The sequence below is a fragment of the Nanorana parkeri genome, unplaced genomic scaffold (assembly GCF_000935625.1).
Source record: "Nanorana parkeri isolate BGI_ZX_2015 unplaced genomic scaffold, ASM93562v1 scaffold106, whole genome shotgun sequence".
In the NCBI taxonomy this organism is placed as follows: Eukaryota; Metazoa; Chordata; class Amphibia; order Anura; family Dicroglossidae; genus Nanorana; species Nanorana parkeri.
The window spans coordinates 647,280-670,314 of NW_017306374.1; positions in this window are offsets into that span (position 1 = coordinate 647,280).

Below are 23,035 nucleotides of genomic sequence, written 5' to 3' on the forward strand. Positions count from 1 at the left end.
AACATAAAAAAAAAGAAAAGAAAAAGGAAAAAAAAAAGCTTAATCGTTCTAACGAGCCCAAAAGGCATTCTGGAAAACCCTTGTGTTATTTAAAACGCACAATAGTTTTCCTTCACAAGACAAACTTGCTCGGGAATTATCTCCCACACATACAGTACATAAAGTGGCTCTAACAGATGGAAGTAATAAAATGGTAGTCTAATCGGCCCTAGCCTTGCTCGGGTTGGGAGACTGCAAATAAAAACAAGACTAAGCGCTTCATTCTATAAGAGCACCGGTTGTGTAGCAGCAACCTGTAGAACGCAATCCGATTCACATCAGGGGAAAAGATCAATTCTGATTGGTTGTTATGAGTAACTGCACTTTGCTTTATTGCTCTACGGGAAACCCCCTGAAAAGTGATTAATAATAAGTAGGAATTCCTGAATGGGAACATCCACAGGGAGCAAGGACATTTGGAGACCATATGCGATGTGCGGGAAGCGTCTTCTTGGCGTGGACAATGACAATGCTGAAAACTCTGCAATAAAAAAGATGTTCTCATTGATATTTATATATTGCTAGAACATTACAGGATGCTTTGCAGAGTACAGGAAATCATTCACAACAATTGCTGCCCACAATCAATTTCCCTAAAACACAACTTCAACCTCTTATCCTTTACTGCCAAGAAAAGTGCCACCTTAGCCTCTATATTGAATTGTATTGTGATTGTAATGTCTTCCTTTTATTGTAGAGCGCTGCACAAACTGTTGGCGCTATATAAATCCTGTATAATAATAATAATGATAATATATAGATTGCAGTCACCATGGTGCTGCGCATGTGCTCAGCTATGACACATGGAGGACTTGAAGGCCTCATTTACACAGCGTTAGGTCGGGGCGTACACATCAGTGCGGCGTGCACGGCCGTATCGGGCTGTTCCCGGGAGGGACAGGTGCTGCCTGTAGCAGCCTGTTCTTCCGTATGGGAGGATGCGGCCGTACGCACACCTGAGCTGCACATCCGTGTGGGTCCAGGTGTCCACCCTCGGATGCAGACAGAATGGATCCTGTCTGCGTCTGAGGCATGGACACCCTTCAATAAAACAGCACAAGCAGGAAGCAGATGCGGGGGGGGGCACTTAATTGTCATTGGTCAAAAAAAATAAAGCATGAAAATGCGAAAAAAAATACACACAAACACGCTACAAACAAAAACATAAATATGCAGATTCACAAATGTGAAGTGAAATCCCCCCCCAAAAAAGTAAATAAATAAAATAATTACAAATAAAAATTACAAAAAGGAAAAAAAATTGATTGGCATTTTTTACCCAAAAAGTGGGGGATACCAAATCCAAAACTTCGGCCAATCCCGCAGCGACAAGATGGCGGGCGGCAGGAAGACGCTCGTCTCCTGTTTCCCCGTCCTGGCCCTGCTCTCCTTCCGTCACTGAACAATGGAGGGACGGCAGGACAAAACGCCCGCTGTTCCTAAACAAATTTTCCCCAGTCGCTCGGCCCGGTGCGCAGCTCTGCCAGTTAATGTGTTATTTTCTTTCTGTTTTCCTTTTGCGCGCACCCAATGGGCTGTTCAAATATTGGTTCTTCGGGACAGAAAAATGTCTTTCTTCCCCGCGAACACGGTAGAATAAAACAACAGTCCTGTGCTGTCTTTTGCCTGGGGCAAGAAAACACGATGAAGTTAAGGAAAAGGAAGAGTTTGTTCATGAGCCATCGAGGTTCAGGCCTGAGACTGTCTCATGGTGATTTACTCTGAACCTCTGACCATCTGATAAAGACAAACACACACATACACACGCACGCGCACACACACACACACGCACGCGCACATACACACACGCTCTTTGGGGAAATGTTGGCACTTTTTAGCTCATGTTATTTTTTGGGGGAGGGGGGGATAATAAAGTGTCTTTTTGCTCAAGAAGAACCATTAAGAGATTTAAGTTGTAGCGCTAAAGGCATAAATCACACGTACGACCCGGCAAAGCCTGCACAACACATGTGTCGGAGTGCCATGGAAATTGTTCAGGACCGTTGGAGATCGCCATAAAGCTGCACTCCGGGCAAACGGCTAAATACACAGAAGGGAGCTGTACGACCTTCCGGAAGATTTGTATTTCTATCCACCCTGTCCTGAGATTCACACAGCTCTGCCGCGCGGGAACTAGTCGGGCAGGGGAGCTGAGCTTTCTCTGCTGCAGTGTCGCTTTCACTTACAGGTCCCTTCCTTGTAAGTGGGCAGTGAAAGGAGAAGTGAAAGTGGGCAGTGAAAGGAGAAGGAGCACAGTGATTGAGGGCTTGTTCAACTGCACGGCTGCTGGGGGGCGTGTGCCCGTGCGGTGCTGGTGCACTCGATCAACCGCTGCTTTTTTTGTTAGAACTTTATTGAAATGTCACAAGTGACATTTCATTATGTCCTATGGGCTCACCGCAGTGCAATGCCATTGTACCGCGGTGTGCTTAAATAAAGTACTGCATGGGCTCCTTTTTTCAAGCGCACACCATTAGAACACAGTGGTGTGAACTGAACCCATCCACGATGAGGCAAATTGACTTGTCTTGTATTTGGGCTAAGCTGGAAAAAAACGGCCAACGCAGCCCAAACGCAGATGGTGTAAACGTGCACTGAATGAGTTATTCTTTCCTTCACTCTGCTCTCACCTCCTATCAGCGTGCTTCTCACACTGCAGCACACTGGAAAGGTTCCTTGTGCTACTTCCTCCCCCATCCTGAGCTCTGCTGTACGGATTGCACAGTAGACTGCAGGGGGTTGATATCAGGTCAGATTTAGGCACTTACATGCCCCCCCCAAAAAAAACCCCCACAAATGGATGTATTTAATAATTATGAATAATTAAGCTATATTAATTCGTGTCTTTTATATCTGCCTGGAGATCAGCTTTAAACCAGTGCTCTGTTGGGTCTCACCAGGGCTATGTGGGGTCTCACCAGCCTGGTTAGACCCCACAGAGCCCTGAAGAACCTTACAGGGCCCTGGTGAGACCCCACAGAGCCCTGGTTTAACCAGGGCTCTGTGGGGTCTCACCAGGACCCTGTGGGGTCTCATCAGGGCTATGTTGGCTCTTACCAGGGCTATGTGGGGTCTCATCAGCTAGGTTAGACCCCACAGAGCCCTACAGAGCCCTGGGGAGACCAAGGCTCTGTGGGGTCTCACCATGTTAAACCAGGGCTCTGTTAAAACAGAAATTTGTGGGGACCCACCAGGGCTATATGGGTTCTCACCAGCCTGGTTAAACACCACAGAGCCCTGAAGAACCCAACAGAGTCCTGGTGAGACCCCACAGAGCCCTGGTTTAACCAGGGCTCTGTGGGGTCTCACCGGGGCTATGTGGGGGTCTCACCAGGGCTCTGTAGGGTCTCACCAGGGATCTATAGGGTCTTACCAGGGTTGCTCAGGCTGCGTTTCATCAATGCTGTGCGGGCTGGGGCCGGGTCTCACATGGGCTGGGCAGGCCACCTCTCACCTCTCGCCAGATCTGACCAAGGCAGTGCAGGCCGCATCTTGCTGACGGGAGCGGGCAGGACCGTGTGCCAACGACTCAAGCTGCCTCTGACATTAAACTCCACCTTCCCACCCAGGTTGAGATCCTTGTGCGGTGGATGGGAGGGGTGACGTCTCTCCTCATTGGCTAATTGCCGGAGCTCCAGAAGGCAGCGTGGATGGACAGAGGAAACGGATGAGCTTTCAGCTTGACAGCAACAGGACTGAGAGCTCATAATGTTGCCTAGCTGCGCCTGCAAGGTAATGCGCCGCCCGGGAAAATTAAGCGGCCACGAGGCCCTTGGGAGTGCGAGGCCTTAGGCGACCATCTAATTAAAGATCCGCCTCTGAACCTGGCTCACCTAGCATACAACAATAAATACCTGGTATGCCTAATGGCCCTGTCCCTCACTGGAAAGTGCCACCCAAGGCAAACGTTCCTGGATACGCCCCTGCATGGTCCCTGTGTGTGTTTGTAAAGTAGCCACCGCTCCACGCTCACTCCCGTGATGGACTGCAGTATATCTTCACTATAAATTAGCTAACTAAACGTGAGCTTGTAGTCCATCACGGGAGTAATCTTGGAGCGGTGGCTACCTTACAACACACACAGAGACCATGGGGAACAAAAGTAGCCCCCCTCCAGAAGGAAGGACAGTGTCAGCACCAATTCAGAGATGATTTGAGGATCCACAGCCGAGTGATATAAAAATAAGATACATTTTTGTTAATAGCTGGAGTACTTGAATGTATTTTTAAGGTTTAACCCCTGAGTCTAGTGTCACTTTAAGCTCAGTGAACATTCCCCTTGAACAGTGAACATTTACTTTAATTCTACTCCTTTAGAAAGTCAACCTCAATGTCTCAGTAGCAAAGCACCCTTGAAATGATTTTAAATGCATAGAGATTTCTGTTTTCTCTGCTATGTGGGAAGAACTGAGACATTTTACACTTCTGTGGAAGCCTCTGACCTGCCTGCACACTGTGACACAGATGAGATGGAAAAATATGGCCGGACAGAGGGAGGGAGGTCAGCGGCTGGACGATGAGTGACAGGACAGCCTAGCAGCAGATGACTTCAGTTTTAAACTCTATTCTCCCTGAGGCCGGCTCCTCGGCAAGGAGGAGAAATGGATGGATTTTCCAGATTGGCTCTGGTGGCCTCACATGTTGACACAGCAATAATTTTTAATGAGAATTTTTTCAGTATTTGTGTGGGGGAGAAGTGAGTGTTGTGTACACAGATGCAGGCTTGGCCACCATGCTGGGAGAGAGGGCACTCCCTCGCATGCTGAGTTCAGGCCTAATACAGATTCCTTTCAGGCTAAGAGAAACATTTAGGCTTACTCACCTTTGAACTGCTTGCGATGATGTTTACCTTGGCAGAGCGAAGAGGCAGCTTTACAGATATTAAATACAGTCCAAAGGGGAATCTGGAGGCCTTCCTAAAATTTAATCACCCAATTTAGCAGATTTTACACAGGGGTTACTTGTGGAGAGAGCCGCCTGCTAGCGTACAACAATAAGCCCGGCCTGTGAAGTGGATGCGTTTTGGGTCTGCTTAGGCACAAGGCCACGAAGCACGCTGGACTACAAACAAACACTTGAATGAGATGGGGAAATGTACTTCTATGTAATCATGGCTATATATGGGAATAATGTCCGATGAAAGGGAAGTGTAGGTATTAGGTGAATGTTGTCGGTCCGGCTAATAACGGATTGGAGGACGATTGTATGTTTAGGGTTAATGCAGACACACCAACCGATTACCGCGATGGATCGCACTGGATGATCGCTGTTGTTCTGCAGAAATGAGAATTGCGTTGGGGGTGTCTGACTAGTTAAGAGAAATGATGTGAAGGGGGGACTCTGATATGAAAAGGTGGGACTTTGATATAAATGGGAAGGGGGGGAACTCTGGTGTAAAAGGGGGCTTCTGATGTGAAGGGGAGCTTGTGATGTAGAGGTGGGACTCTGATGTAAAGGCTGACTCTGACGTGAAGGGGGTCACTGATGTAAAGGGGGGCTTTTATGTAAAGTCTGACTCTGATGTGAAGGAGGGCACTGATGTGAAGGGAGGCTTTGATGTAAAGGTGGGACTCTTATGTAAAGACTGACTCTGACGTGAAGGGGAGCACTGATGTGAAGGGAGGCTTTGGTGTAAAGGAGGGACTCTGATGTGAAGGAGGGCACTCATGTGAAGGTGGGCTTTGATGTAAAGGAGGGCCCTGATGTGAAGGTGGGCTTTGATGTAAAGGAGGGACTCTGATTTAAAGGCTGACTCTGACGTGAAGGGGGGCACTGATGTGAAGGGGGGCTTTGAAGTAAAGGAGGGACTCTGATTTAAAGGAGGGCACTGATGTAAAAGAGGGACTCTGATGTGAAGGAGGGCACTGATGTGAAGGGAGGCTTTGATGTAAAGGAGGGACTCTGATGTGAAGGCTGACTCTGACGTGAAGGGGGGGCACTGATATGAAGGAGGGACTCTGATGTGAAGGGGGGGCTTTGATGTCAAGGGGGCTCCTAGTGGGAGGGGGGGTGCTCTGAGGTAAAAGGAAGGGGTTTCTGATGTGAAGGTGGCTGCTAATGTAAAGAGGGACTCCTGATTTGAAGGGGGACCCTGATGTGGAGGGGAAACCCATTTGTTTTGTGCTTTTGCATGTGGTCCCCCCTATACTTCATACCAGACCCCTATCTGGGATAACGGTCTGTTATGTGTTTTGGAGTGGCAACATGTTGTTTTTTACATTGACCTTTTTTTACATGTTAGAATGGGGTGTGTCAAGATTTTGCATACTTTTAAAGTGTGTCATGCCTAAATAAAGGTTGAGAAGCACTGATCAGAGAGGGGATTTTGACTTTTTTGTAGACATCTCCTCTCTCTCTTTGTATTCACTGGGGCAGGAAGTGAAGGGAAATGTCCCCAATGGGACAGAAAAAAGACAGGGGATTTACCGTTCCCTTCAAAATGTTTGGCTTTCTATAGAATGTGGAACACTCCTGGTGATCTGACTTTTAGGTTTAAGTTACATTTGCTGTCCTTTTCATCTGGAACTCCACAAACCATTCATTTGCTGCTTTGTTCTAACAGGTTGCAGCAACATGCTCTGTAATATCCCATCTTCTGACTTTGAAAAATGTTCCAGCTTTTGCACGCTGTCCCTGGAAAAACCGCAGTTAGTAAACTTTGAAACTTCTTTTTAGATGAACTATTTTCGGTCTTGAAGTTTTGAAAGTGAGTCACCATGTGTTAGTTTTGATTAGCAAATATGCCTCTCCTGCCAAAAATCGGAGAGTTGATGAACATAAGAGAGGCTCGGCGCATTTCAGCATTTCAGATTGTTATTTTAATAATGCTTGTTATTTAAAGTGTGTCTTCTACCATAAACTGCCATGTTTCCTTCAAAAGTTGTAGAAACATCTCTGCAACGATCTACAATTGGCGGCGCAGTCATACCAAGCACCCCTCCCCGACTACGGGGTTTTTACCGGTAAGAGTGCAACTAGCCTTCTCTTTCCTTTCCTTTAAAAGGGCTCTTTTAGAAAGAGCCAGTAATGGCTGTCCCCTGTAAAGTAGACTCTTGACAGGTCTACTTTAATGCATTGAAAACAACACAATGCTCCTGGTAGCTAGAGTCATGTGATGTTTTTTTGGATGATAAAAAGGAAGCGTTTTTTTTAAATTTGTGTCTGTGAATAATCTTCAGACACAACTGTTGAACATTATTTTGTTGTCTCCATTTTTTACCTGAGTGCTGGAGGGGCTCCTCCCCGGCCTTTCACCAGATACATATAGTAAACTTGTGCCCAGCCTATGCACATTAAAGTAATTACATATTCTGAACAAACAATAAAATCATTTTAAAACAAGACATCATTCACCTCTGTAGCTATAGACATTGTGGGGAAATACATCTTGAAATTTCACAACAGAAGCCCTGAAATGTCTGATCCTTCCCCTCTTTATTGTTTGTGACAGCAGAATATTGACAGACTGCCGTCCTTCTAATGTAAATACACACCGGGTGTTTCTAAGCTGTTAGAAACAACTGAAACCCAACTTAAGAGTCTTGATTGTAAATTACTTCACAGAACAAGCAGCTAGAGAGGCCAGTGGTGGCTTGTTTTAAAGATGGCTGCGTCTCACCAGGCTGCATACAGATGTCACCAGGGCTGTGTTTGCGTCTCCCCAGGGCAGTGTAGAGATGTCACCGAGGCTGTATGTGGGACTCTATGGGCGGGCGCTGGGCTGAACAATCCGGTGCCGGTCTTCTGCCGCCTCTGAGGCTGTTTGTTCAGTGCAGGGCTGTCCTTGGCTGTGCCTGCGCCGGGAAGGAGGAGGAGTAGATAAGTGGCTCAACAGTCACTGCCAAGGACAGCTACCACCAGGTCCCCAGCAGGCTGCTGAGGACCCCACAAGAGCGGAACCTCTGCAGCCGATCCATTAAAAAAATGTAAAGGGCCGATATCGGCCTTTAGTATTGGGGCATTCTCAAAAGTACAAGTACAACTGAAAATGCCCAGCATCAGTCCCGATAACGATACTAGTATCGGTATTGGGACATCCCTAGCAGAAAGTATTAGGACTACAGAATTCGCCTCATCTCCATAATACAAGGGGGAGGTGTTCTGCCGTCCACACAGGTGAACTGGGAGCAACGCTAATTTATAACAGTGCAGCACAGGCAGTGTGCACAGGACTTTATCCTCGGATTAACAGGTATTTCTACACTTATTAAAGAGCTATAACAAAATGTGTTTTTAACAGACCCAAAGGGAGCGAATAAGAACATTTAATTGTTAAGGCTTTACGTACACTTTGAACAGAATACTTCCTGACAATTGATGTGCCAGCTGGTCCTTGTACCAGAAGGTGATTTATTTGTGCATGAATGTTCAACCACCTTCTTAGGCCTGTTGATGACTTCAGCTGACTGTTTACGGAACATAGCAGTTATTATTGCAGCTTTAATCCTAATATAATTTTTGCATATATTAACAGGGCTATTCACTAATGGGTGAAGGGATTGGGGAAGGCAGGGGAAGTGAACAATCCAGTATAACATAGCTGTACTGGCAAGTGATCTGAATTGGAGAATCAGCTATGTTGGCCTAGATTGTTCACTTCTTTTGCCTTCTCCAAACTCTTCACCCTTCTGTGAATAACCCCGTCAATTTGTTTTCATTTTAATTTTTCTGTATGTTTGTCATTTTACTAATTGTATCAATTTGTGAATTAGTCACTAGAGACATGGGAGACTAACCACTACAGTGACTTTGCCTCTCTGTTTATACAGCTGTTGAGATAAAATTATCAGCCACACAGGGAGTGAATTGTTTTCAGTGTATCAGCTGACTCATAGACCTACATTATGAGAAGGAGCAGTAAAGCACAACTATTGTGTAGCACTGCAAAGCAGTACGGGGGCCTCATATGTAATGAGTATACATGGCTGGCCTCATGTACATGTATAAATGCAAACTATAAATAGAGAGCGGGTTTTTTAAAAATGTTATCGCACACTGAAAATATAATTTACATCAAGCTGATCTCCTTAATGTGTATAACTAAATAACACTGAAAACAATATAGATTCCCTTTGAGTTGGCTGGATTATGCCTACATGTCCATCCAATTTCTAATGGCTTTAGCATTCTTTTCAGCTTTTTTTTTTTTACCGTGAAGGAACTCTTGAAATCATTTTGGGGTCTCAGGTCTTTGTTAAATTATTACATCCACATCTAAAAGTACATTAGTATAATCAGTATGTTCTAGTTAGAGTATTAAATAAAATATTAAAGTGGCATAATCACAGTATTTGGCACCAAAGCCCCCCACCTCCCCCCACCACCACCACCTACACAAAACATGATGCAATCATCAAATTAAAATAAAGAATAATAATGACCAGAAAAGAAATACAGACAGCAAAGGTTCTAGTGTCTCTTCATATTGGTGGTCAGTGGAGAAATATGATATTGGAGGTCTGTATGGAGAATGCTGTATTACGTTGGGGATCAGTAGGGAGTATTACATTTGGGCCAGTTCTTGCTGAATTAGTCAAAATTTGAGCCATTGGTGGCCCTGCAAACACCACCCTGCTTGCCAAATTATTGGATGAGCTTTAAAATTATCGGTCCTAACAGTGACTGCATCTTATCAGATATTTGGAAGTGTGGAAAGAAAGCACTGAACCCATGTGGCTATTCTGTTGGTGTTTCTTATTTAATTCTCCTCTTTTTCAGCTATTTAACTTGAGTCTTCTCAGACTCACTTGTTGTGCCTCCTCTCTCTGCATACAGGCTTTTTCTTTTCTTTTTTTTATATGTTCCCGCATCAATGGTGCCAACGTCAGTCCTGGGTGTGGCTCCTTTCTCTCACTGTGTCCTAATCAGCCACCATGTTCTGCACATTCCCGATCTGTGGACTACATCCCAGTGTGATGACGCTGCCCACTCCTCCACGCACAGGCAGCCCGGTATATAATTATTGCCAAAGACCCGCCTTTGCCTCCTCCTCCCCGCAGGTCCTGTCTGTACGTCAGCAATGAGATGCAATGCATGATGGGACATGTAGTCCAGGTTACTGTGAACAGGAGCATGCTCCCCAGCTGGAGGTTCTTCCAGGCGACAAGAAAGAGAGACAAGGATGCTGCTGTAAAGAGGTAACGGTGTCTGTATTTATAACATTATAGGAGAAGAATGTTTAATAGATCAGGGCTACTGATGTGAATATGTGTAACCTGGCTGATGGGTAGGCAGTATCTGCAATCCAAAGGCACTCCATAGTATCCTTGGCTCAACAATGAACACAGTAGATGTTGGAATTGAAGTGCCACACCAATTAAAATAGCCCAGATACAACCTTATTCCATTGGGGTCAGGGGACATTCAGGTAGAGAAGCCAGTGCATTTCGTGTGTCCAAAAAGACCACCTTCATCAGGGCTTATTGAGAGAGATCATATATGTGGACTACAATCCCTGCAGCCTGAAAGTTCTGCTGAGTTCTGATGGCACTCCTTTAAGATTGTCAGCAGCTGGTTTAGCTGTCAAACCAGGTGCCAACTAAATAGCTAGATGGGGTCAGTGGTTACTTATCTAAGAGCCGTTAGGAGAGGCTCCACTGGTCCCCCACCACTGGCTTTTTTAAGGTGGACCTTTACACTTAAAAATCAAATTCTACCAATGCATCCCTCTATGTATGATGATTAAAAATAACATAGACATGTCAGGTGTAAAATGCTGTGATTCTGAAATACTTACACTTGCAGAGAACTCACTTCCTGCTTTGAAAGGTGCAAATAACTTCAGTTTGCCAAAGCAATGCACATTGGGATTGCCTTGTCATCAGCATAGCATTGCTGGGAAATCTCATCTGTAATCTCATGAGATCTCAGCGAAAGGCATTTTCCTCCCCTGAGATGATGTGCATGGTCACATGCCCTAGTCCCATGTTTAGTCACATGTGCCAAAAATCCAGGCAGTAAAAGGAGAGCTAGTAATCTGCCCTTAGTAAACATGGCCACTTTCAGAAGACTGGGAAAGAAAAGAGAAATAAGGAATGCAAAGAATACAAAGCCGGCAATTATCTAGAAGTATGTGTTTGTAGATTGGCATTACTAAACATTTCTAAAGGTGTGTTTGTTATTTTAAAGATAGGGGTGACACCCGGGTGACACCATTGGAGGGGTGACACCAAAATGACTGACAGTCATTTTGGTGTTACCCCCCTCTGAAAAGTTGGGCATTCGATCATTGACCGAGAGCCAGACAGTTGCAGGAGAGAGAGGAGGGGATCCGGCGGGATACCTTATCCTGCCGGGTGAACAACCCCTCCTCTCTCTGCCTGCGTCCATCACCAAGATGGCTGCTGGCATGTATCAAAAAGATGACGGCGCATGCGCAATGACGTCATCACGCATGTGCGTGGTGACCTCACGCGCAAACGCGATGACGTCACGGCGGGGTGTCACCCAGTATCTGCTCCGGGTAACACCTGGCCCCGAGACGCCCCTGGATAAAGGTCCGCTTTAAGTAACATTGGCCTGGAACCGTGAATCAGGTGGTAGGTCTTTCCACCACTGATCACTAGTCAAGGAACCCCTATCAAACTCTGTAAGAGCTCTTAGGTTTCACAGTATACTGGTGACAAAGGATGGTCTATAGAATGCTTGCTGATATCCAACCGCTTTTTCAATGACCAGCTTTATGTTACACCTTTAATGACGAGAATAAAAACACAGCTCAAACGTATATTTATTAGTGTAACAACTGTGATTAGTGAAAACATTATCTGATATCATAAAAAAACAAAAACGTGACAGCAGGAGTAGGTGTCTTTAAGAAGGAAAAAAATTTGTTCTCGGCAAAACATACAAACAAAAATCTCTGCTGATGTTAACAAAACATTAGTCTGACAATTATTCACTCCTACATAGCTACTCCTCATGTTTAACTTCTTCTCTGCTGCAGTCCCCGTGGGTTCAATAAACAGGTCCCAGCTCATTCCAAATCAGGAGCAGATACTGTACATTGCAACAAAGCCTTACCATTTCAATAGCTATAGACAGTTATTACTCACTGTATGGACACAAAGCTATAGACCAACTATCTCTACTATAAATCACGCCAAGCAACAATGTTTCCCAAGAAAGTACAACTTACGACTACAACATGTTCTATATACTGATGGAACTTAATGTCTGCAGTGACCTGAGAATGTTATTCTGACAGCTAAAGTATTTATCCAGATTTCTGCACACTCTGCACTCCATCTATCTTCTCGTTTTATTTTACTTGTCATCCTAGAACATGGGAGACCAGTGCTTTAAGCAAGTCAGGTTTCCTTTCAATTTCCTAATGTTTCATGTGATTTGCCTTATAAAACAGAATAAAAAAGGGGAATGGTTATCGAAAATATTTCTAATTTTTGTATTTTAGGGTATACATTGCTATGCATGTCTGTTTAAAGGGTCATTCTTTCTGAACCAGATATATGACCTTTGGGTGGGTGCCAGCGGGTTGAATCACCCTCAACATTCTGATTTCTTCTTTCTCACGGAGTCAGGAGACATGTCACTCTGCTGAAACTTTGTAACGAAAATAAATGAAAAAACAAACAGTGAGGTGCCCTTGAAGTCTTGGATAACTCCATATTGAAAACCCTCTGATATTTACCTTCTACCCAAACCTAAAATATCATTATGAGTGGAAATAGAAGAAAAAAAAAGCAACAGGCAGTGCATATGGTTTAAACATAATACGCATTCAAGGCAGCCCTACGTATGTTACGTCACAATGTACTTCATCAGGGGCTCTAGCTATCTACCCAAACTTGAAATATCCATATGAGTGGAAAAAGAAGAAATCAAAATTCTTATAAATTCTTATATTAATTGTTTTTAAGTATTTAAAGTCTTGATGGTTATTTAATAAGACATTACAAAAAATAAATAAATACAAAAAACAACAGGCAGTGCATATGGTTCAAAGATAATATGCATTCAGGGCAGCCCTACGTACATTATGTCACAATGGACTTCATCAGGGGCTCCAGCACTGGTGGCCAAATCCAAAATAGCATAAAAATTTGTTTCGTTTGCCGAAACTAATGAAAACATTTTTAGTCTCTGATCATTTCATCCAAAACAAATTTTTAGCCTTTGCACGTGTCTAGTAGTGTGTGTGTGTGGTGTGTCTGTGTGTGTGCGTGCGTGCGTGTGGGGTATTTATTATTATTATTTTTTTTTCACTCTTGGGGGGCTTCGGGGAAATATCATGGGTCTGAACAGACCCCTGATATTTCCATTTCTAAATAGAAAAAGAGATTGAGGATCCAGAGTCCTCTGCCCATACAGTTGGGGAGAGCAGCAGGGATCCGAGGAGAAGCTGAAGCCTGTGCCACTCCTCTTCTCCCTGCTGAGCCACTGCTGTGTTGGCCGCCTATAATAGAAGTCACCAGCACACGATGATGTGTGCAAGAAGTAAAGCCTGGCGCCCCTGTTACCAATGGCACCCTGTGCTTGCCATGGCAACAGGGGAAAGGGGGGGGGCAGCCAGGCCGGCCCTGGCTATGCCCCCTCTCAGCTGCGCCTGAGGCAAATGCCTCACTCGCCCCATGGTAGCTACAGCCCTGGTCATATCTTTCTTTGAGTGGTGTTAGCACCGTGGGTGTGAAGGAAGTGGAAGATAGAATAGTGAACCCATTCTGAATCACATCATATCACTACCTGTTTGCTATCACTTTCATAACAAGAGTGGATTTATTTTGAATGTTTTGGATCACTGCTATACATTCATTTTTAATCACGTGTATGAACACTTATTATTGGGCGACACAATTTGAAAGACATTTAGGCCCCGTTCACACCGGGGCGGTTCGGCCGCACGGATCCGCCGACATGAACGATCCCATACATTGCTATGGGGACCGTTTATGCGACCGTGCGATCCGAACCGCCCCCCGCCCGAACTGCTCCTTGCACTATTTCTGCCGCGTTGATCAGTGCGGTTTCCATGCAGGTTTAAAATGAAACCATGCTGATTAGCGCAGTTTGGGGTGCTTTTAATTGCATTTCAGCGCTGAAACGCAATTAAAAACTCAGAAGTCCTGATATAACTACGCTGATATTCAACCACCCTGGTGTGAATGGGCTCTTAAGTGGTCCTTTGGTACTTTCATAACACAATTTTTTGTTTATATGTTTATTTGATGTTCTATTGAGGAAACAATAAACACACATTAAAAAATAATAAGGATGTCATAAAAAAAAATCACAACAATATAATTAAGAAATTAATTCTTACATTGTACAGTAGCTACCTTTTTCATAAGAATTAGAATTTCCACGGACTTGGCTCCTAGTAAACCTGCTCTGCCATTTACAAAATAATCAGGCAATACAGTATCTGTTTTGTTAGACTTTGCCAATTAATAAAGTCTTTTGGATTTTTTTTTTTAAACAAAAACATAGTCAACAGACTTACATAACACCAAACATGGCAAAATCTATCATTTTCAACTCTTCTCTACTCTCTCCAAAGCTAAGAAAAAGTTTTTGCCTGTAGATGGAATCTAATTTCAGCATCAAAATTGTTCACGTTAAGATGTTTCAACTGGAAACAAAGTAAATCAAAGCAAAAAAAAAAAAACCCCTTTGCTTTGTTATAAACAGGCCATTGGAAAACTTGTATTCATGCAGTTTCTTATTACTGAGCTATTACAAACTTGTGTACAGTTTGGGGATAATGTTATTTGAAGGGGCCATGCATATGATTTTATATAAAATCATGACTGTACACTGTGCACATGTAACATTTGTTGTAACATTTACATGTGTACATGCCGTACTGTGAAAAACGCAACAGTGTTTTTTTTTTTACATCTGTATGAATGAGCTCTATAGCTGAACTCCAGGCAAATATAAAAGGGACACATTAATGCAGCTCTGTATTCTTTAATATAAATGTAACAATATTAAATTAAATATTTATTATTTATTTAAATATTTTTTCTTTAATTTTTTAGCATTATTCATTATAAGTTTTAACAGCACTTTACATAGTGCACATTTACATCAGTCCCTCCCCTCAAGAAGCTTACGATCTAAGGTACATATCTCACATGCATACACACACACTAGGACCAATTTAAACAGAGCTTTTTGCCAATTTGACCAATTAACTTACCAGCATGTCTTTTATTTTTAAATGTAGCTGGAGTGCCTGAATTCCACCTGAAATAAGCCTCTTGCAATCTCCTGTACAGCAGAGCTTGGAAGAGATGAGCAAGAAGCAGCACAAGGATCCCATAAGTGCTGCAGTGCTCATGTGCTAACAAAGGACATGCTAAGAGCCGTCCCTATAATGAGGCATCCTGAGGCTTTTGCCTCAGATGGCATCTCTTTGGGTCATGTGGGGGAGTGGTAGAGCATCCCAGGTTGCTAGGAGCCAGGCAGGGAGATGTATTAGGGTCATACACATCTCCTCGCCAAGCTCCCTCGCAATATAGAATGCTCTGGCTGGTGTCCTGCTCAGCTCCTGGCAACCAGTGATGTCAGCGATGGAGGAGGTGCGGCCCAGTGATCGAGGAGGCAGGTCTTAGTGATGGGAAGGCGGGCCCGGCGATCAAGGAGGTGGGGCCCAGTGACGGAGGAGGCGGGGCCCGCAAGCGATCGTGGAGGAGAAGGAGGTGGAGAGAGGATCGGCCAGACAGGTAAGAGGGCATGACCGCCCACCTGAGACCCTGCAGAGTCCACCATAGAGAGTCTCAGGTGGGTTGCTTGGGTTATCAGGTGGACTTATCTAGAAATCACAGGGCCCCATACAAGATTTTGCTATGGGGCCCTTTGATTTCTAGTTACGCCCCTGCCTGTATGGGTTACTTAACTGCAGCATTGAAAAATCAGGTCTTGCTGCGCTTCTAGACAGGGCTGCGCAGTTTGGCAGAGCTGTGTAAATCTCAGAACTAGATGGACAGATCTACAAATTCTTTGGCAGGTAATGAAGCTCCATTTCATCTGTGCATTTAGCTGTTTACCTAGAGTTTTGCTTTAAATCTCATAAGAGGATACACGACTTTAAATTAAGAAAAAATAGTAATGTTATATCCATACATATAAGTGGAAGAGCATATGAGAGCATTATCCATCTCAGACAAACAGCGCTGAATCTCTAGTTTTCTACGTAACAAGAGTTTCCTGTTTTGTCACTGAACACTCTACCGGTATGTGACAGAACCTTTTGTGGGCAAAATACATAACTCAAATGTACGCACTTTTAAAGTGTTACAGTTGTTATTGTGTGATACACAACAAGAACGGCAGGCAAGAATATTCCAGTTACAGTCAGCGTTGCCAAAGAGATGATTTCACATCCATTATGAAGGAGGCTTGCAGTAATCTTTATATGAATAAACATCTTTTGTATGAGTACTAATTCCCCTGTACAAAGCATTTAATGTTGTTTGAATGTGGAGACATATGGAGGGGAATTTATCGAAACTGGAACAGACAAAATCTGCAGCAGTTGTGCATGGCAGTCAATCAGCTTCTCTCTTTCATTTTTCAAATCCTAACTGAACAACTGAAGAGAAAAGCTGATAGGCTGCGATGCACAACTGCTCCAGATTTTGTCTGCTCCAGTTTTGATAAATTCCCCCCATGGAGTTGTGGATCACCAACCATCCCAGCAGGCTGCAGGGGTAATAGATTTCACAGTTGTGCTATATGTATGTTGGGGTAGTAATTTATTTTGCACCTGCCGTGACATTGTGGGTCCGTGGGGCTGCACTGTTTCCCAGTTCTGTAAGTTTAACAAATATTGCCTGGAATTTTCCAATGGGTCATGGAGGTCACCATCTAACCATAAGCAAAATGAGACATTGATAGACAATTATTTGGTCTTTGTCTCTGTGCTATATGGTTAGTTTGGCCTGAAAATATTCTAGATTTTGAATCGGGGGTATTTTTGGGTTCAGCTCAGGCTTTGGGAAAGTAATTAAGATTAATTTAAGTTTTCCAAGCTTTAAAAAAGATTTAAAAACTCTTTGTGCACGCTGTTATAAAAATAAATGTTGCAAAGCACTATTTGCCGTCTTTACATTTTAGTGTTGCACCTTCTCCCGTGTCTTCTGGTACTCTCCCGTGGTATATGATTGTCAGGGCTGTTCACAAAGGGTGAAGAGTTTGGAGAAGACAGGAGAAGTGAACAATCTAGGACAACATCGCTGATTTGGAAAAATTCTCCAATTCAGCTCACTTTCCGGTTCAGCTATGTTGTCCTAGATTGTTCACTTCTCCTGCCTTCTCCAAACTCTTAACCCTTTGGTGAATAACCCCCTTAAAGGGTAATTCACAAAGCTGCCGAAGGATCCAGCTGTAGCTTCAGCTGATCCTTCGGCTTGCTTCGGTTGCGGGAGCCCTTCGGATCAGTCGAACTGAAGGCTACTATACCGGCTATTCACTATAATCCGTACAGCGGCCGAAGGCGGCTCACATGAGCCGAAGGCATATGCTTCGGCTCGACTGAGCCAAAGTATGCAGCCGGAGTGGGGCGAAAAGCCTGCCGAAGGCCAACCTTTTGCCCGCAAATTACAGCTGGGCGGAGGCAGCTGTGATCTCACGGCTGGCTTCACCCAGTTGTAATGACAGATCAGCATCCCCAAATGACCTGGGGACGCTGACTTGTCATTAAACAATAACAACTGGGTGGAGCCAGCCCGTGACGTCACAGCCGGTCAGCCCAATTGTTATTCGCTGGCCGAGACCTGCTAGAAGACTCAATAGGAAACAGTTGGGCGGAGCTAGCTTTCACTGCTAGCTCTGCCCAATTGTTTGCTTTTTTTCCATTATTATTTTTTTCTTTTTCAAAAAATCTTTATTTCTTTTAAAATTTTACTATTTATTTACATTTTAATAATTTTTCCAACTTTTTTTCCCCAACTATTTTCATTGATCTTCTTTTCTGCTCAGTACCACGGAGGTACCGAGCAGCATAGCCGAGCCGAATTCGGTTATTCACTCAATGCCATTCAGCCCCTATGAGAATGGGGCGAACGACAGCGAGTGAGCTGCCGGAGCTTCAGCTCAGCCAATCCAGATGTTGGAACGGTTGAGTCGAAGTCCTTCTGCACTTGGCATGTTCATCTGACCGAAGTGCAGCCGAAGGCAGCCAATGTACGGCTGAAATCAGCCGTTTTGAACGTAGTTCAGCTCTGTTCACTTCGGCTCGGTAATTCACTCGGCTGCATTCGGCAGCTTTGTAAGTAACCCCCTTAGTGTTCTTCAATCTGTGTGCCCAGGCCATAATGGAAACCTTATGTGTGTCATTATGTTGACTTGGACCTTGAAGAGAATGCTGCACTGTTAAGAGAATGGCCACACTATGGGAGTGCCACCACCAACGCCAGAAAAAATAAAGAAGGAGCCTGGATTGTCACTTAACTGGACAGGAGACATCTAAAAGAAAGGTATGCATAGTAAAGATTTAAAAAAAAGAATTTGTCAAATTGAACTTTTATTTTAAATCAGTAGAATACATTCCAGACACATCAAAACAAAAGGAGTTAAATGTCTTACAGGTTTTTGTTAAATACGCAGCCACAGCCTAAGAAGAAAAGCCTGTCCCCTGCCAGCATGCTGCAGAGAAGGACCCTTGCTTTCTGTGTGGAAGCAGTGGTCTTTCTGCAGAAGTCCAGCATGCCCCCCGACTGAGTAAGAGCTAGAGCTCTCCAGTCAGAAAAGCTTTTGCTCTCTCAAGACAAGTCGAGAAAACAATAGCTATTTCCTTTAAAGTTTAAACTTTCTCACTGAAATCTTAGACAGAGCGATACAGAGGGAGGTGGAGGAGTTACTTTTCTGGCTCATTCACTTTTGGGTGTACATTTCAGTTTCAGCTATTGAGCTCTGCAAACAACAAATGAATATATATATAGAATTAATATGTAACATTAGATAAATAAATATTATTTTTGGGTCCTGACGATGATAAATCAAAAAGGGAAAGGCTACAATATATTACCTTTAACAGTGAAGACTGATGTTTCAGCATGTGGCGTGAAATGGAATTTTGTTAAATGAAAGCAGGAAAGCGAAAAAAGAAAAAAAAAACAGAGATGCTTCCTACAAGACAGAGATGACTGCGCTGTGCTGTCAGGCCTCTCTCTGCAGGAACCCAATCCATGTTGATTTTACTGAGTTGGTTGTTATCCAGATTTCACCCCTGATTTATTGGATTTTAATCAGCTCCTTATGTTCAAACCATAAGAAAACAGCTTGGTGCAACTCAGGAACATGCCACAAATGGACAGTTATCACCGTGCGAAGGCAAGACAGAACAAAGCATTTCACAAAGTGCCGGTGATGTGCAGAGAGCATTACATGACCACCTAGATCCCTAAGGCAGAGAGCTTGCAATCTAATTTTGTGCTGTGTCTGATGAAATGTTAAGTCCTGTGGCTTGTCACTTGTAATACTGACCAGCGTGTTTCAGAAAGAACAACTTGAGGTTGTTGGCTGCAACTGTCCTATACAAATGTGTCCAGGCCAAAACTCAAAACACAGTCACTATAGCCGTTGCTATTTAAGCAAAATGTTTGGAAAGTTAAAGGGCCAGTCTGCCCAAAAACGATACATCAGAATTTGGTAGATGGTGTAGAGTTAAACCAAAGGATCGTTTCTTATATCTCTTGGTGACTGCTGGTGAGTTATTTTCAGAGGCTTGCGTTCCTGGGTCAACACACCTCCTGTGGTCATTGTGAGAAGTTCCCACTCTTCCTGTTGGGTTTTTTTTAAATTTATTTTATACCATGGAGAATGTAACAGGAGTTATTATTATTATTATACATGATTTATATAGCACCAACAGTTTGCGCAGCGCTTCACAATATAAGGAAAATATTACAATCACAATACAATTCAGGACAAGAAGGTAAGGAGGGCCCTGCCCCTTAGGGCTTACAATCTAAAAGGGAGGGGCAAGGGATACATGAGGAGGTAGCTGTGTGGGAATTAATTGTATCAGAATGTGATGATTGAGTGTTCTCATAATCGATTACTATAGATTAATCGATTAGTTGGTTGCAGCCCTAAATGGAACTTCATTTATGGAGGTGGAGGAAGTTATCAATGGACTACAAGTGCTTAAAGTCAGCACATTGTAGTCCACTAAGAACTATGAGTCCCTCTACCACAGTGGCAAATGGAACTTCATTTGCAGAACCTGTGAGAGTGTCTGTGAATCAATTCCACGCCAAATTCAAAAATAGAGAGGAGTCTGCAGGGAGAAGAGGGGAATCCCTGCAGGGAGCCCTGAGTGACAGTCACGGCTCTCTGCAGGGACATGATCGAGAAGTGAGCAAGCAACGGTATGTGCATTGCTCACTTTCCGATCTATTGAGCTGACCTGTGACAGTTTCATTGTCACACGTCGGCTCAAACTATGAGGTTTAGTGAAAATCACTCACCTCATAGTTCTCCTTTAAGGTGCCCCACTTTCACTGTCCTTTATAGATTGCTATTGATCCATCTGCTAATGGAGTCATGTGCAAATAGATATACCTCCCCACTAGTCACTCTGATGGAGATATCTTCTCTTCCATTCAGCAAACAGTAGTGTTCCCCTAAACAGACACCAAAATCCCAAGAAAGCAAGAAAGTCTGAAATAAAACCTGGAAATCCGCTTTTCAACGCTTCCAAAATCACATCTCAAACACAAGTAACCCGCTTATTTATTGCTGAACAATTCTACGTTTTGCCTGTTGTTCTCATTCCAGTTCTCTTTTTATGAGTTTTGAAGCTGCAAGTCAACGTGAAAGGCAGTGAACAGGATTTACACATGGGTAAGACATTGGCTTTTATGGGAAGCAGGCTCGATTGAGACACCTCACTTGATGCATGTCATGGGAGCAGCCATAAACGTGCTTCTCAGGATCTGTCATGTCTTAATTTTAGGAACAATGTTAGACCTTCTGCGGGAAGAATTTCAGCGAACTTTTTAACATTTGGTGTAGTCGCAGAATCTTTAGAAAGAGAAACCGATGAAGGACAACGTAGAAAAAAAGCTGAAATATGTGTTTTTAAACTCAGTCACTAAAATCTCATGTTAATGGAATTTCCTGTATTACTAATATAGTAATAAATAATATTTTTAAATCTGCAGATTTCATAATAATACTGGATGATCCTACCATGAAGGTCCTTGTTCAGGCATTTCATGTTATGGAGTGTCAATGCTCCATCCCTGTTTCCCAATCATTCTCCTCGTATGCCACATTTTTCCGGATAGAGAGTACAAGCGGCCATTTCAACAGACATTAAGCAATCACGGTGCATGGTTGTCACCATCAGGAAACCTCCTCTAAAAAAATGCCATGCAGCCACTGCTGGAGTGCATGAAGACAGGAAGTGTCTGCAAAGAGCCATGAAAAGAAGATGAAAATAACTATTTTATTTAAACAAAATGGCATTTATTTATAATACATAGTGCTTTAGCAAACCAAACGTGATTCAGTGTAACAGGGGTGTAGCTTTATAAGGTTCACAGAGCTGTTTGCTCTACAAACGTATGTGTTGTAGATTTGCACCACATTATGGCCACTAGATGGAGTATTTCCTATGCTCCTCAGCTCCACCTAGTGGCCATAATTCAGTGTGAATCTACAACGCAGACATTCGCAGAGCATAATACATCCCTTGGTTTTTACGTGAGCATAAGTTAGAATGTGTAAAGAGCATTGTTCATTAGAATATTGGAACACCCAACAAATAATACAAGTCTAATTACATAGGTATTAAATGACTATCACAAAACAAAATGAAGGGAATGGAAAACTGGGGCAGACAAATTTTAGAGCAGTTGTGCATGACAACCAATCAGCTTCTCTCTTTCATTTTCAAATCTTAACTGAGCAAACAGATGAGAGAATCTGATTGGTTGCCATGCACAGCTGCTCCAGATTTTGTCTGCTCCAGTTTTGATAAATCCCCCCCCCCCCCAATGTGTTCTGATAACTGTATGCAGTTAAAGCATAACTTCACCCAAACATTTTATTTCCTTTTGGATAGGGTGGAGAAGAGTTAGAGCCCCTATCAGGTTTCAGCTGCCAATGCTGTTCCCATTGGAGAGTTTTTCCATCGCTTCCTGACCCAGTGACAAGGTTTTGCAAGCACAGGATGTGATAGTAAATCTCTCCAGTGGGGACAGAGACAGCAACAACAACTATTTTTTTTAGTATAGAGGTAAAAGGTTAGACATTCTGTCAGGTTTTTATAGCTGTCTGTGCCTTCCTGTCGTGGTGACACCTGCCCCACTTATTTCTTGTATCACAGGAACAAGAAGTAAGGACAATCGCCCCCAGTGGAGTCACAGACAGCAGTACAAAAAGCTAGCTAACATTTCAGTGCAAACTTGATAAAAATGCTTCGGGTGGAGATTTTAACGCAAGTTCCAGCTTTGCGATTCGCATGACTATGCTGAAAAGCCAGCAGGGTGGCAGAAAGCTGACAGAATAGAAATATGAGAGCCACCATGGCTGATTTGACTGAGCATGACACAAGGGTGTGCCCAGCCTGGAGTTGGACTTTGAGACAGTAGTGCATTCTTTTACAAAAAATAATACCTGAATCTGTCTTGATATCAACGTTCTGTCATCCACTGTATAGTAGCACTCAGACTGTGAAGGTGCCCTATGTTAAGCACTGTGTAAATTGTCAGAGCTATATAAATATATAAGAGGGGACATAATTTTGATGTACAAATTGTTTAGTAGAGATGGCAACAACAGCAATAAACTTTTTACTGTAAACTCCCTAAAAAACACTAGAGACCACCACCTAAAATTGGTGGAGGAAAGATTTACCCAAAAAGGGCGTAGGGAATTATTTTCAGTTAGAGCGGTTACATTTTGGAACTCGCTGCCACAAGCAGTGGTATCAGCTGAGAGTATTGAATCATTCAAAAAGCATTTAGATACTGTTCTAAGATACCATAACATACAGGGGTGCAGGTACTCTTAAAAACTAAGA